The sequence below is a fragment of the Rhinolophus ferrumequinum genome, chromosome 4 (assembly GCF_004115265.2).
Source record: "Rhinolophus ferrumequinum isolate MPI-CBG mRhiFer1 chromosome 4, mRhiFer1_v1.p, whole genome shotgun sequence".
NCBI classification, from domain to species: Eukaryota; Metazoa; Chordata; class Mammalia; order Chiroptera; family Rhinolophidae; genus Rhinolophus; species Rhinolophus ferrumequinum.
Window position 1 is genome coordinate 102106363 of NC_046287.1, and position 13239 is coordinate 102119601.

General features: G+C 40.7%; 1 pseudogene; it reads left to right on the plus strand.

Annotated features, from left to right (window-relative positions):
- The first annotated feature begins 4151 nt into the window (after positions 1 to 4151).
- Positions 4152 to 5056, plus strand: LOC117021231 (hepatitis A virus cellular receptor 1 homolog; annotated as a pseudogene).
- The last annotated feature ends 8183 nt before the right edge of the window (positions 5057 to 13239 follow it).

The window sequence follows — 13239 nt, forward strand, 5'->3', positions numbered from 1 at the left end:
AGATTTTGGTATAAAGTGTTTTCCTAGTCTCTCTTTGATACTTACACTGTGATTTCAATTTTGACTTCCTCTCTGAACCAGGAAATATGTGGAAGAGGTTTCTTAATTTTCCAATAATTAAAGAATTTTTAAAAATATTTTTATTATTGATTTCCTCTTTGAAAGTAAAACAAAAAAACAAACTCTGCTTTGAGCAATTTAATAACCTTTTTTAGGCCAAGCATATGATTGATTTGTGTATCACATGAATATAAGAAGAGAAAAATGTATAATTTATTGTATTTTTCAAATCCCCTAAAACTTTGCCTTAATTATATACTTGAACTGTCAAATGCTGAAAGAATATTTAAAACATCCCACAAGAAAAGTGTTTTCATCAAAGTCCCCTTGTATCTCTGGGATTTTTGCTTTGTATCTATGGCTGTTATTTTGTTTATTAATGTTTATGATTTATACACAACTTGTTCACTGATTAACTTTTCCCCGTTACATTTTTCCTTTTTGACCTCATTAATGCTTTTGGCTTTGAATTGCATTTAATTAATATTAATATTGTCATTCATGCTGAATTCTTTTATTTTCTTTGCATTTGCTTAATACGTTTGCCTTCCCTTAATTTCCGACCTTTCTTTGTAATGTTGTTTTGGTGTGTTTCTAGAAACACCTTTGCCTGGGTTTTATATTATAATTAATATCAGAGTCTTTATATTTTGATAGGAGGTTTTAGTCCACAGTAATTATGACGCTTTATATACTTGCTTTTATGATTTCTATATTATTTTTTGTTTGCTATTCTTTGTTCTTTTCAGTTTTATTTTTCCTAATTTTCTTCATTTCTTTAGTACACTGTTAATTTATAGAAGATACTATTTTTCATTATACTAGTAGTTCTTGTTTAATCACACATGGTGATGACTAAATTTGGATTTCTCTGCTAACATATAAAAATTACATAATCCTTATGTTCCAAGTACCTTTCTCTACGCAATTCATCCCTTCCTCACTTACTGATAGAAGATTGTTCATTTTCCTGTTCTGAATTGTATGTCCCACTCTACCCCTGCATGTGCGTATGCACATGTGTATACACACACACACACACACACACACACACACACACACACTTCATTGCTGACATAGCTGGAAATTTTTGCTTCAAGCTTTTTTTAAAAAATATTTTACATTTTCTTTGAAGCATTTTTAATAAGTTGTAATCTTTTTTTTTACATTATTGGGAAACAGTGTGTATTTCCAGGACTTTTCTTTCAATTGGGGGACAGTGGTGTGTTTTTCCCAGGACTCTCATCAGCTCCATCCAAGTCAAGTTGTTGTCCTTTCCATCTTAGTTCTGGAGGGTGCAGCTCAGCTCCAGGTCCAATCACCATTGTTAGTTGCAGGGGGCGCAGCCCACCATCCCTTGTGGGAGTCGAGGAATTGAACTGGCAACCTTGTGGTTGAGAGCACGTGCTCCAACCGGCAGAGCCATCTGGCCACCCAGGAGCTCAGTGGCAGCTCATTGACTTCATTTTAGTTGCGGAGGGCGCAGCTCGCTGGCCCATGTGGGAATCGAACCGGCAGCCCTGTTGAGAGCCTGCACTCTAACCAACTGAGCCACCCGTCTGCCCCGGCTTCAAGCTTTTATTAGGTATTTCCTTACAGTTTCCTTTTCTGTTTAAAGAACCCTTAACACATATTATAAATTTTTCACTCACATCATCAAAATCACCCATTTATGTTTAGCTATCACTGTTTCCTGCACTCTCTTATTTTTCCAAATCATAAGATCCATGTTCAAATTGACTTTTATTTGGTTACGAGAGTTTCTAAGTGTTTCCTCAGATGGATTACAAGGGTTACAGCACATTGAATCCTTACTTGCTCCAAAATCTCATTCTTATGCATTAAATTATATCTGAGCTGTGTATAGAGTTCTTGGATCTTACCCCTGTTTTATCAATAGTCTATTGTCATTCCGTTGTCTGTTGGTTTAGAGTATAATTTATAAGTCAGATAACCAGTCCGATTTAATTACCACCATAAGTGATCTGCGTTTTTTCCTGAAAGTTTATAAGATTATCTCTTTACCCTGGAAATATTTCTGTAATTTCTCGAGGCTATATTCTGTTTCATTTGGAATGTTTAACTCAAAGAAATTTCTTTTATTTCACCTTTTCTTATTATTTTCTTCTCTGTGATATGTTTTGTTATTACTTTTTTCTCTGTGATATGTTTTCTCCTTCTGAATGTAATAATATTTGCATCAGAGGCCTCTTGGATCTGTCCCTCGAGTCTTTTATTGTTTATCTTTTTGTTTACAGTTTCTAGTTTTTAATGTTTTCGACTTCTGTATTAAATTTAATGCTTTTGCTCACTCAGAACATCAGTTTTGTTCTTAGCAGTAATTGTTCTGTTTACCATATTTTAAAATCCAGGCACCAGATTTGATTTTAGCTTTAATTTTAGAAAGTTTTCTTTTTCTTATGTTTTGTCCTTTAACTTCTTCTTTACCTTCTCCATTGACTCCTGAAAGCACAGACTCTCATTCCAGTTTCCGTGTTCCAGAATATCCAATAAATTTCTGCTAATTCAAGGTGTGGCTCACTCATGAACATGGTTTGGTTTTATGCGAATCCTCTTCTTCAAACTGTGCTAGCAAAGCTTTGTCCAGAACTGGAGTTCTCAGCCATTGCAGACATGTTGGGGATGCAGCTTAAACTTTCCACCTGTCTCCAAGAGGACACACGCTGCGAGTCCCAAACAAGACCTCTGACCTCCTAAATGTTTTTTTAATTTTATTTTATATATTAAAGTTCACTCTTTGTGTGCTGTAAAGTTCTATGGTTTTTGACAAAAACGTGGTGTCATATACCTACCATTACAGTATCATACAGAACAGTTTCACCACCCTGAAATATCCCCTATGCTTCACCTAGTCAACCCTCCCTCCCTGCCCCTAACCTCTCATTACTTCTTTGGAGATGGTTTTGGTGTTCTAACGGGCAGGCAGCCAAGAAAATTCAACATCACCTGCATTGCCTTGCAGCAGTCAGCCTATGGGGGAGTGTCACCCTCTGTCTGGCGGGACACAGAAAAGCATCCTCCTTACAGAGTTGCAGAACAGGTAAGTGACTGCCACTCTAGAGCTAGAAATTCTCCTGTAAGCACAGTGTTGGGATGCATTATTTGACAGATTCTTCTCTAAGCACTGTAGTAAATTGAATTATTGTCCCCAGTTCTTCATCTCTCCCTGTAGCCCCTTGGCTGTGTAACTTTGTAGTCCCTCCGACTAAATGTGGAATATATTTCCCCAGTCTTTGACTGTGATTGGACATGTGACTTGCTTTAGCCAATGGGGTGTTAGCAGACATCTGCCGGGGCTACCCATTGACCCAGAAGGAGAATGAGACATGTGAGGGAGAGCTACTGAGATAATCTGAATGTTCGTGTCCCCCTAAAATTCATATGTTGACAGCCTCATCCTTGAGGTGATGGTATTAGAAGGTGGGGCCTTTGGGAGGTGATTAGGTCATGAGAGTGGTGCCCTCATGATTGGAGTTAGTGCCCTTATAAAAGAGGCCCCACGCAGAGCTCCCTAACCCCCTCCAGCATGTGAGGACACAGAGAAAGATCTATTACCTAGGAAGCTCTCACCAGATATAGACGGAATTTACTGGTGCCATGATCTTGGAATTTCCAGCCTCCAGAAATGTAAGAAATTAATACATGTTGTTTGTGAAATACCCAGTTTATGGTATTTTGTTGTAACAGCCCAAACAAACTAGTACAGCTACACCCAGCTGACCTGCCCTAGTGACACAAAAACTGTGAGAAATAAATGCTTTCTGTTTCATGCCATTGAGATTAATGTCGCAACAGGTAAGTGATACAGGCACAGTATTTATTTACACGAGACATCTCTGGAAACTTCAAAATGAAAGGCTGGGAAAAAAGTCCTTCTACCCATAAAAACCTTTGGGTGAAGGATCATTGACAACCACCAGGGAAGCTGGGAACCTCGTAACTCACCTGAACACATCAGAATTACAACTTATTGTACAGAAGCCATCACTGTGAACCACTTGAAGACTAGCTGGACAGAATTCCTATAAGGACATAAAGAAGACGCTATGTGGAGACAGGCTGATACCATCATGTATCGTTGGGGAGCCTTCACAGGTCTCATATTACTTTGGACAAATGCTGTAGTGTCTCGTGTGAGTGAGTGGAGTGGTGGGTCAGCCTGTCACACTACCCTGCACGTACTCCACAGCTAGAGAACTCACAACCATGTGCCATGGTTAGGGTCCACGGGCCATGTCCTTGGTCCCTAAGCTCAAATCAACTCATTGGGACTGATGGACACCATGTCACCTTTCAGAGGAACATGAGCTCAATGAACTCATTTCTAAAGGGAATGTGTCTTTAACCATAAAGAATGCAGCCCAGTCCAACAGTGGCATGTATTGTTGCCATGTGAAGCGCTCGGGGTGGTTTAATGATTTGAAAGTCAACATATTGCTGGAGATAAAGCCAACTCCACCTGTGGTCACCAGTGTTCCAACATCACATCAGATCTCTACCTCTGCTTCTACAATGCCAGCTCCTACCCTGAACCTCAAGACAGATACTACTTCATCTTCTCCAATGCAGACAGCAGAAACGCAGCCTACCATACCACAGGAAACAATTGCAATCACCTTACCACTGAATCCTTGCCTAACAAATGGGAATGGCACTGTGGCATAGCCTTCAGATGGCGTTTGGGAATACAATGAAACTCATGTGTCTGGAACAAAAGCCGTGGATGATCACCAGTGAGACATTGTACATTACACTCTCCATTCCCACTGAGCTATTGCTCACTATTTTGGCTGCCATCATTACCAAAAAACACTTATGCACGAGAAGAAAGGTATTGCAAATAAGCAAAGTTTCACTGAATGACCCTAGGAATGGAACTTTGGAAAATCTTGCTGCAGTGTGCTACCAAGCAGATGGGAACATCTACATTGCGAACAACCTTTACAACATGCATTCAGACACAGTGGCCTGCTAAAGCAGAAGACAATGACCATATAACACGATGTCACAGTTCTTTTAAGCTCCAGGATGATTTTTCTGTCAAATTTCCCACAGCATTCCAATATGGCAGTGATGTTGGGTAGAATGTTTCTGGCTCATCTGTGTGTAGTCTTATTGGTAATATACTCCTAATTTTTAATACTAAAAAAACCCCACAATAATAAGTTCTCCATCTCAAAGGTTTTAAGTCTGATCACCACTAACAAATATGTAGTGTTTAAAAAACACTTTAAAAAAGTGGCTAAAGACTCCACCAAAAAGCTATTAGAAAACATAAATGACTACTATAAAGTTGCCAGCTACAAAATCAATGTACAAAAATCCATTGCATTCCTATATACTAACAATGAAATCTCAGAAAAAGAAATTTTAAAAAAAATCCTTTTGTAATTGCATGAAAAAGAATAAAATACCTAGGAATAAACTTAACCAAGGATGTGAAAGACCTATATGCTGAAAACTATAAGACATTTTTAAAAGAAATTGAAGAAGACACAAAGAAATGGAAAGATATTCTGTGTTTATGAATTGGAAGAATCAACATAGTTAAAATGGCCATATTACCCAAAGCAATACACAGATTTAATGCAATCGCCATCAAAATCCCAATGACGTTTTTTAAAGAAAAAGAACAAAAAATCATCAGATTTGTTTGGAACCACAAAAGACCCCGAATAGCCAAAGCAATCCTAAGAAAAAAGAACAACACTGGAGGTATCACACTCCCTGACTTTAGCTTGTACTGCAGGGCAGCAATAATCAAAACAGTGTGGTACTGGCAAAAAAAACAGACACATAGACCAATGGAATAGAACTGAGAACCTAGAAATAAATGCACATAAATATGGACAGATAATTTTTGACAAAAAAGCCAAAAACATACAATGGAGAAAAGACAGCCTCTTCAATAAATGGTTCTGGGAGAATTGGATAGCCACCTGCAAAAGAAGGAAACTGGACTGCTATCTGTCACCGTGTACCAAAATTAACTCAAAATGGATCAAAGACCTAAACATAAGACCTGACACAATAAACTGCATAGAAGAAAACATAGGTACTAAACTTATGGACCTTGGGTTCAAAGAGGCTTTTATGAATTTGACCTCAAAGACAAGGGAAGGAAAAGCTAAAATAAATGAATGGGACTATATGAAACTTAAAAGCTTCTGCACAGCAAAAGAAACCATCGACAAAATGAAGAGCCAACTGAATGGGAGAAGATTTTTGCAAACAACGCTTTGGATAAGTGGCTAATACCCAAAATATACAAGGAAATCATGCAACTCAACAACAAAAAATCAAAGAATCCAATTGAAAAATGGGCGGTGGACCTGAAGAGACATTTCTACAAAGAGAACATACAAATGGCCAATAAATATATGAAAAGATGCTCAACATTACTAATCATCAGGGAAATGCAAATAACAAGATATCACCTCACCCCAGTTAGGATGGCTATCATCAACAAGACAATAACAAGTGTTGGAGTGTCTGTGGAGGAAAAGGAACCAGTATACACTGTTGGTGGGAACATAGATTTGTGCAGCCACAATGGAAGGCAGTGTGGAAGCTCAAAAAATTAAGAATGGAATTACCATATGACCCAGCAATCCCTCTCCTGAGTATTTACCCAAAAAAATCTGAAAGCATTTATACATAAAGACATATGCGCTATGATGTTCATTGCAGCCTTTATTTGCGGTGGCCAAGATATGGAAACAACCAAAGTGTCCTTCAGTAGATGATTGGATAAAGAAGTTGTGGTATATATACACAATGGAATACTACTCTGCCATAAGAAAAGATGAAATAGTGCCGTTTGCGACAACATGGATGGATCTTGAGATTATTCTGCTAAGTGAAATAAGTCAGACAGAAAAAGTCGAGAATCATATTATTTCACTGATATGTGGGATATAAAACTGAAAACAACAAAGGAACAAGACAAACAAATAAACAAAAACTCATAGACACAGACAATAGTTTAGTGGTTACCAGAGAGGTGTAGGGGAGAGGGGGGATAGATGAGGGTAAAAGGGATCAAATACATGGTGATGGAAGGAGAACTGACTCTGGGTGGTGAACACACAATGTGAGATATAGATGATGTAATACAGAATTGTACACCTGAAACCTATGTAATCTTACTAACCATTGTCACCCCAGTAAACTTTAATTTAAAAAAATATTCCAATTAAAAAAAACATATTTGCATAATAACAATATGTGCCAATATGCTCGATTAAAATTAATCTGCTTATGTGATCAGGCTTTTGCAACATGAGACTTAGCTTAGTTTTGCCTTGAGAAAAAGTGCTAATCCCAAATGAACAGTATCTTCTTTGCAAAATGAATATTGCCAAAGCTATATAAAATAAAAAATAAAAAGTGGCTATCCTTTAAATAGCGGAGTGTGGTTGTGGTTCTGTTGTATTTTAAAACCTGCCAAATGGTGAAGGCATCTTAGACTTTGAACACCTGAGATGTTCCCACGAGGCCAGGAGCCACCGCTGATTTCATTGTGCCAAAGGATGTGAATGACAGCTGCAATATGGTTCCTTCTCAGAGCAGATCACCGAGATCAAATCAATCAATGTGGCATGAGTTAATTATGTAGTGCTAGTGCCTCTATTATTATCGTTCAAAGAGAGCAGCGTTTCAACACAGACAGTGATTCTGAAGTTTTTTCTTTTGTGGTATCCCTGATGGAGCTTTCCTTGCCATTTCTACGCTCCTGCAAAACTCACCCTGGCACACAAACCCAACCAAAAAAGTACATCTAGCGGATTTCTATGCTTTTCAGAAACACCTGTCCTATGTGTCTAACCTCTTGAAGAAACTTATATAAATATGCTTAAATTTGTTCTGTTTTGTAAACATGCAATGTGATATATAGATGATGTATTACAGAACTGTACACCTGAAACCTATGCAACTTTACTAACAGTTGTCACCCTAGTAAACTTTAATTTAAAAAAAATACGCAATATCAAGAAAAAATGTTGCTCTATTTTGTTTTTAAAAAATACTTTCATGAATGGGAGAGTAGAACATAGCATCACTTTAAACAGAAGATGGCAATAATTTGTAACAAATAAATAAACCACAATGGATCATATACAGTTGATCCTTGAACAACGCGGGATGGTTGGGGGTGTTGGGGCTCCAACAACCCACTCAGTTGAAAATCGGCGTATAACTTAAGTCAGCCCTCCTCACATGTGGATTCCCGACCACGTGTTGACCCTGAACAACGTGGGTTTGAACTGTGAGGGTCAATTGAAAACTTCCGTGTATAAGTGGATCCAGGCAGTCCAAACCCGCGTTGTTCAAGGGTCAACTGAGTCAGAGCAATGCTTCTCAGCCTTGGCTGCACAATAGAAGGGCCTGGAGAGATTTTAAAATCCTGACGCCTGACCCACTCGCTGGACCAATGATTTGGGGATGGCACCCAGCAGCAGTCTGTTGTAAAGTTCCACGGGAAATCCCAACATGCAGCAAAGAGGAAGCCCCGCTGACCTAGAGAAATGATCTAACTGGTAAATCGCACCTGCTGACGAAGGGTTAAGTTGATGGTTCTGTCACGGTGTGGGCAGCACACAGAATCCACCCCTTTTTTTCACATGATGGAACATAAGTGAAGCGACTACTTCTGAGGGTGAGGCTTGCAGAGAGCAGCAACAAAAGGGAGTCAGTACCGTGTCCAAGCCGGAATGAACACTGTGACTGGAGCCCAGTGAGACCCTGATGTGTGGAGGAGCCAGTGCCCCCTGGGAGCTGTAGTCATGGAGGAAAGATTCACAGTCAGAGACGTGAAACAGAGCACAGAAGAAGGACCCCACTCTCGCTTTCTCCCTCTAATACAACCTGACCTCCTGCAATGGCTGCCATGGACCAAACCCAATGGAAGAAAGCCCACCAGGAAGCATCAAGGGAGATGCAGCCCAAAGGGTCAGCCGTCAGCGACACAGAGCTGCCCAGAGAAGGGTGTTAAGGGGATTTGGAGGCTAGAAAATATAACCAACACAGCTGGCTCGGCTTTCTGAACCAAAACCAAAGGCAGAGTGTGTGGCCAACTGCTGAATATGGTTTCTGAACATAATTTTATAAAACGTTTTACAAACTATAAAGTGAAATTATTTATTCATTTAAAGAATCATCTTAATAAGAAATATTCACATTTCATGAGATTCGGATTATTTTGGAAAATCTAAGGTGTATTATTATGACAATTTAAACTTTATCCTTCATTCAACGTTCATTTTAAAATACTTTTTAAAAGTCTTTTGTGGGGGCAGCCACTTAGCTCAGTTGGTTAGAGCACGGTGCTCTTAAATCTGTTTCCCCAAGCAACAGGTTTGCCAGTTCGATCCCCATATGGGCCACTGTGAGCTGCGCCCTCCACAACTATATTGAAACAACTACTTGACTTGGAGCTGATGGGTCCTGGAAAAACACACTTAAATAAATAAAAGTTTAAAAAGGAAAAAAAAGTCTTTTGTGCCAGACACTGTACTGTACTATGTTCAGAAATCAAAGACACAGCATCTATTCTTAAAGACTTAAGAGTGTAGTGGAAAATAAAGGCAAGTTAGCAAATATGGTATTTCATCAGCCCAGAGCTATGTCCCTCACTTTGGGGCATTTCTCACCCCTAACTCCAACCACGTGGCTGTGGTGTCAACTGGAATGTCACTGTGCCCTCCTCTCTGACCACAGTCGGGGTTCAGGTTTTCCTTAGTGGGAATGCGGGTGGAGTTCTCTTTCCTCTGTGGTTATGAGGCTGTAAGAAGACACGTCCAAAGCTGCCTGTGGTCTCTCTTCCGGCCTCCTGGGGACAACCAACCCAAGAGAATGGAGACTGGAGAGAGGATGCAAGAAAGAGAGGGAGGATGCTGATGGGACCGGAGTGCATCCCTGAGGCCAGCTCCACCCCTGCCACACGTACCAATTCATTTCTCCATTTGATTTAAGCTGGATTGAGCTGAAATTCTGCCACTGGAAATCAACAGCGTTCTAACTAATACAGAAAGAAATGTCAAGAAGCTCTGAAGAGAGGTATGCTAGAGCCAGGCGTGGGGTACTGTGGGGTTTCGGAGCAGCCTGTCTAACCCAACCTGAGGGGTCAGGCCAGGTTACTGGGACAGTGCAGGACCCAGGTCTTTATTGGAGCTAATGGCACTATTTTTATGCTAGAGTCTCAAACTTAAATGACTACAGGAACCTGGCAGGTAAACTGAATGAGGGAAGGGGGTCAGGTGAGAGACCATAGGGAGTGGTGAGCACTACAGAGAACTGGACAGCGCCTGCCATGTGTAAAGGGGCTGCTGAGGTTCTGTCAGACTATATCAGTTATGCAGCATTTTAGGAAAATATAGGATTTTTAAAAATTGTATACAATAAAATTCACTCTTTTTGGTATACAAAGAAATGCATAAAGTACTATTTCCAAAGCCACGGTCATGACATAGAAAAGTAACAACCCTGGTTTTCATCACTATGGTTTTGTCTTTTCTCGAATGTCCTAGAAAGGGATCATACGATATGTAACCTGTGTCTGGCTTCTCTCATTTAGCAAAATGAATTTGAGATTATTTTTGTTGTTGCGTAATCTATAATAATTTGTTCTTTTGTATTGCTGAGCATGGATGTACCACTGTTTATTCGCTGCTTGGAGGACATCTGGATTGTCTCCAGTTTGGGGCGACTTTGAATAAAACCGCCATCCATTCTTCCTTCACCTGCACTAGGCTCATTTCTAGGCTATGGGGATTCCGTGGGAAACGAGATAAATTTACATCAGTGCAGCTTATGTTCTGAAAGGAGAAAACTGATAACAAACTAGTAAACAAATAAATGATATAATGACAGTTACAGAAATATGAAGAGAAATACATACTTATAATGCAAATGCATGTTTCATATATAATATACCATTGAAATATATAATCCAATGTCGAATTCAAGAGTAAGAAGAAAACTACAGGTGAGCGAGGCATGACAGGTCGCTCTTTTAGGCAGGTGGTTGGGAGGCCTCTGTCATAGGGCAGTGAGCTCATTCCTGACAGAAGTGAGCGAGCTGGGGAGATTTGTGAGGGTGCTAGGAGCACGAGCCTTCCAGACGGAGGTGACAAGGGCAGAGGCCTGTATGCTCCAAGAGAAGGTCTCCGTGGTCCCAGGGAAGCGAGGGGAGATGGATGGGAGGAGGTGAGGTCAGGCAGGTAGAAAGCAGGTCGCAGGAGCCATGGTTTGACTTGGAATGAGATGAGAAGCATGGCCGGGTTTTGAGTAGGGGATTGACATTATCCAACTTCTGTTTTTGAAAGATGACTCTCTCCATAGAACAGATTATAGGGAAGACGCAGAATGACAACGCGGAGACAAATAGGCAAGCTACTGCCCAAGTCCAGGTGAGAAATGTGGTGGTTCAGACTAGGTGTTGGTGGGAAAGTGAGAGTGGTTGGCTTCTGGGGCTACTTCAAGGGTAAAACTGAAAGGAGTTGTTGGGGGACTGAATGTGTGTTTCGGAGAGAAAAAGGAGAGGGAGAGGACTCCAAGGGTTTTCCCCAAGCAACTGGAAAAATGGAGCTGCTCTCCGAGATGGGGAAGGTGGAGGAGTGGCGTTAGGGTAGCCAGGTTCAGTCTGAGGTGGTGAAGAGCACCCAGAGGTGATTATTGGTGACTGCACCCGGCAGGGCGAGATGAGAAGACAGCACTTTTGCTCCCAGTTATTTTCCTCTTTGCTCACTCCCAGTCGTCCCCTCCCCACCCCGCCGCCCACCTCAGGTTAGCAGTTGTTCCTTTCACAGGAGAGGGGGTTAGAGCCCAGGAGCTGAGAGAGAGGAGCTCACCAGCATTCCAGTCACTAAGCCAGGCCCAGCACAGCTCCTCACACTGGCTGCTCCCAGCAAGGAAGCAGCAAGGTTCCTTCCTGTCTAATCATTAGTAAATGCCCTTGGGGTACAAGGGGACCCCATTCTAATCAGCAAAGGAGCACCCGGCTGGTGGTTTTGCCTGAGACCATGAATCCGAGAGGAAGAAGAGCAGGTTCTGCTTTGGGAAGGTTAGAAGCATCTCACATTAACGGACAAGAAAATGTTATCATTATTCCTTGCTTTTTTGAAAGATCTTACAGCGTTGTCTAAAATTCTGCTTGGAGTACAGGCTGAGAGCTGTTCACTGTACAAGTGAGTGTTATAGGTAACTGTGGATGCTGTCAGGGAAGCAGGTTTTGCCCCCCAGGGGGAGGGCACAGGGAGGCATGTCCCATTTGCTGCAGGCCTGACCACACGCCCCCGTGGCCTGCAGGGGCATCCGTGTGCAGCTGGCCACGGGGCCCGTGTGCTTACCTGGCTGTGGATGTAATGTGTCCCTGTAATCACAGCCTCTGCCTTAATAACTTAATTGCACTTAAAAATAATAAAACCTTGAATTTGAATAAATCCTGAGAATATCACAAGGGCTTTTGATTAATGTAAAATTAAATCTCTTTCAGAAGGATTCATTGAATAAAAAGAACACTATTCAAAGAGCTAACTGTAAGGATGCCCCAAACCGTTTAGAGATACAGACTCTGCAGTCAGTTCCTAAAATTTGGCTAATTATGGTACTAAGTATCATCAAACATTTTGACTTCAGAGTACTTTATTTGTATGTAAGTTTCTATGTAATTTTCTTGTTGTCCTGACTATTAGGTATCTATTTTTTCTTCTCACATTGCCCTATCATGAATCTTTTCTTTTCCATGTTAGCAAGGAAAAAAAGCCCTAGGATATTTCCAAGTCAGTCTTTCAACCCATCCTTCTTAGTGGCCAAGTGGTGATGACACGTGCAATTAAAACTCATCCGTTTCTTCTGAGATGGCCAACGTAAGACATGCTTTAGCTTGGCAGAAGAATTTGGTGTTTGGCTGTTAAAAGAAATAAACTGTAAGCATAATATTAAATTAGTATTAAGATTGACAGACAAGACACTTAAAAGATTATGTAATTGCTACTCCCCCAAGTAAGGTGAAAGAAACCGTTAGGTTACGGGCTGAGCGTGGCATCCAGGCCCTCAGCATGGCCGGGAGTCACCATGCTTTTGTCTAGTGAAACCAGACAGGTACCAGTTAGATGCTTTGCACTACAGGTCATAAAAACCCCACCACACCTAAAC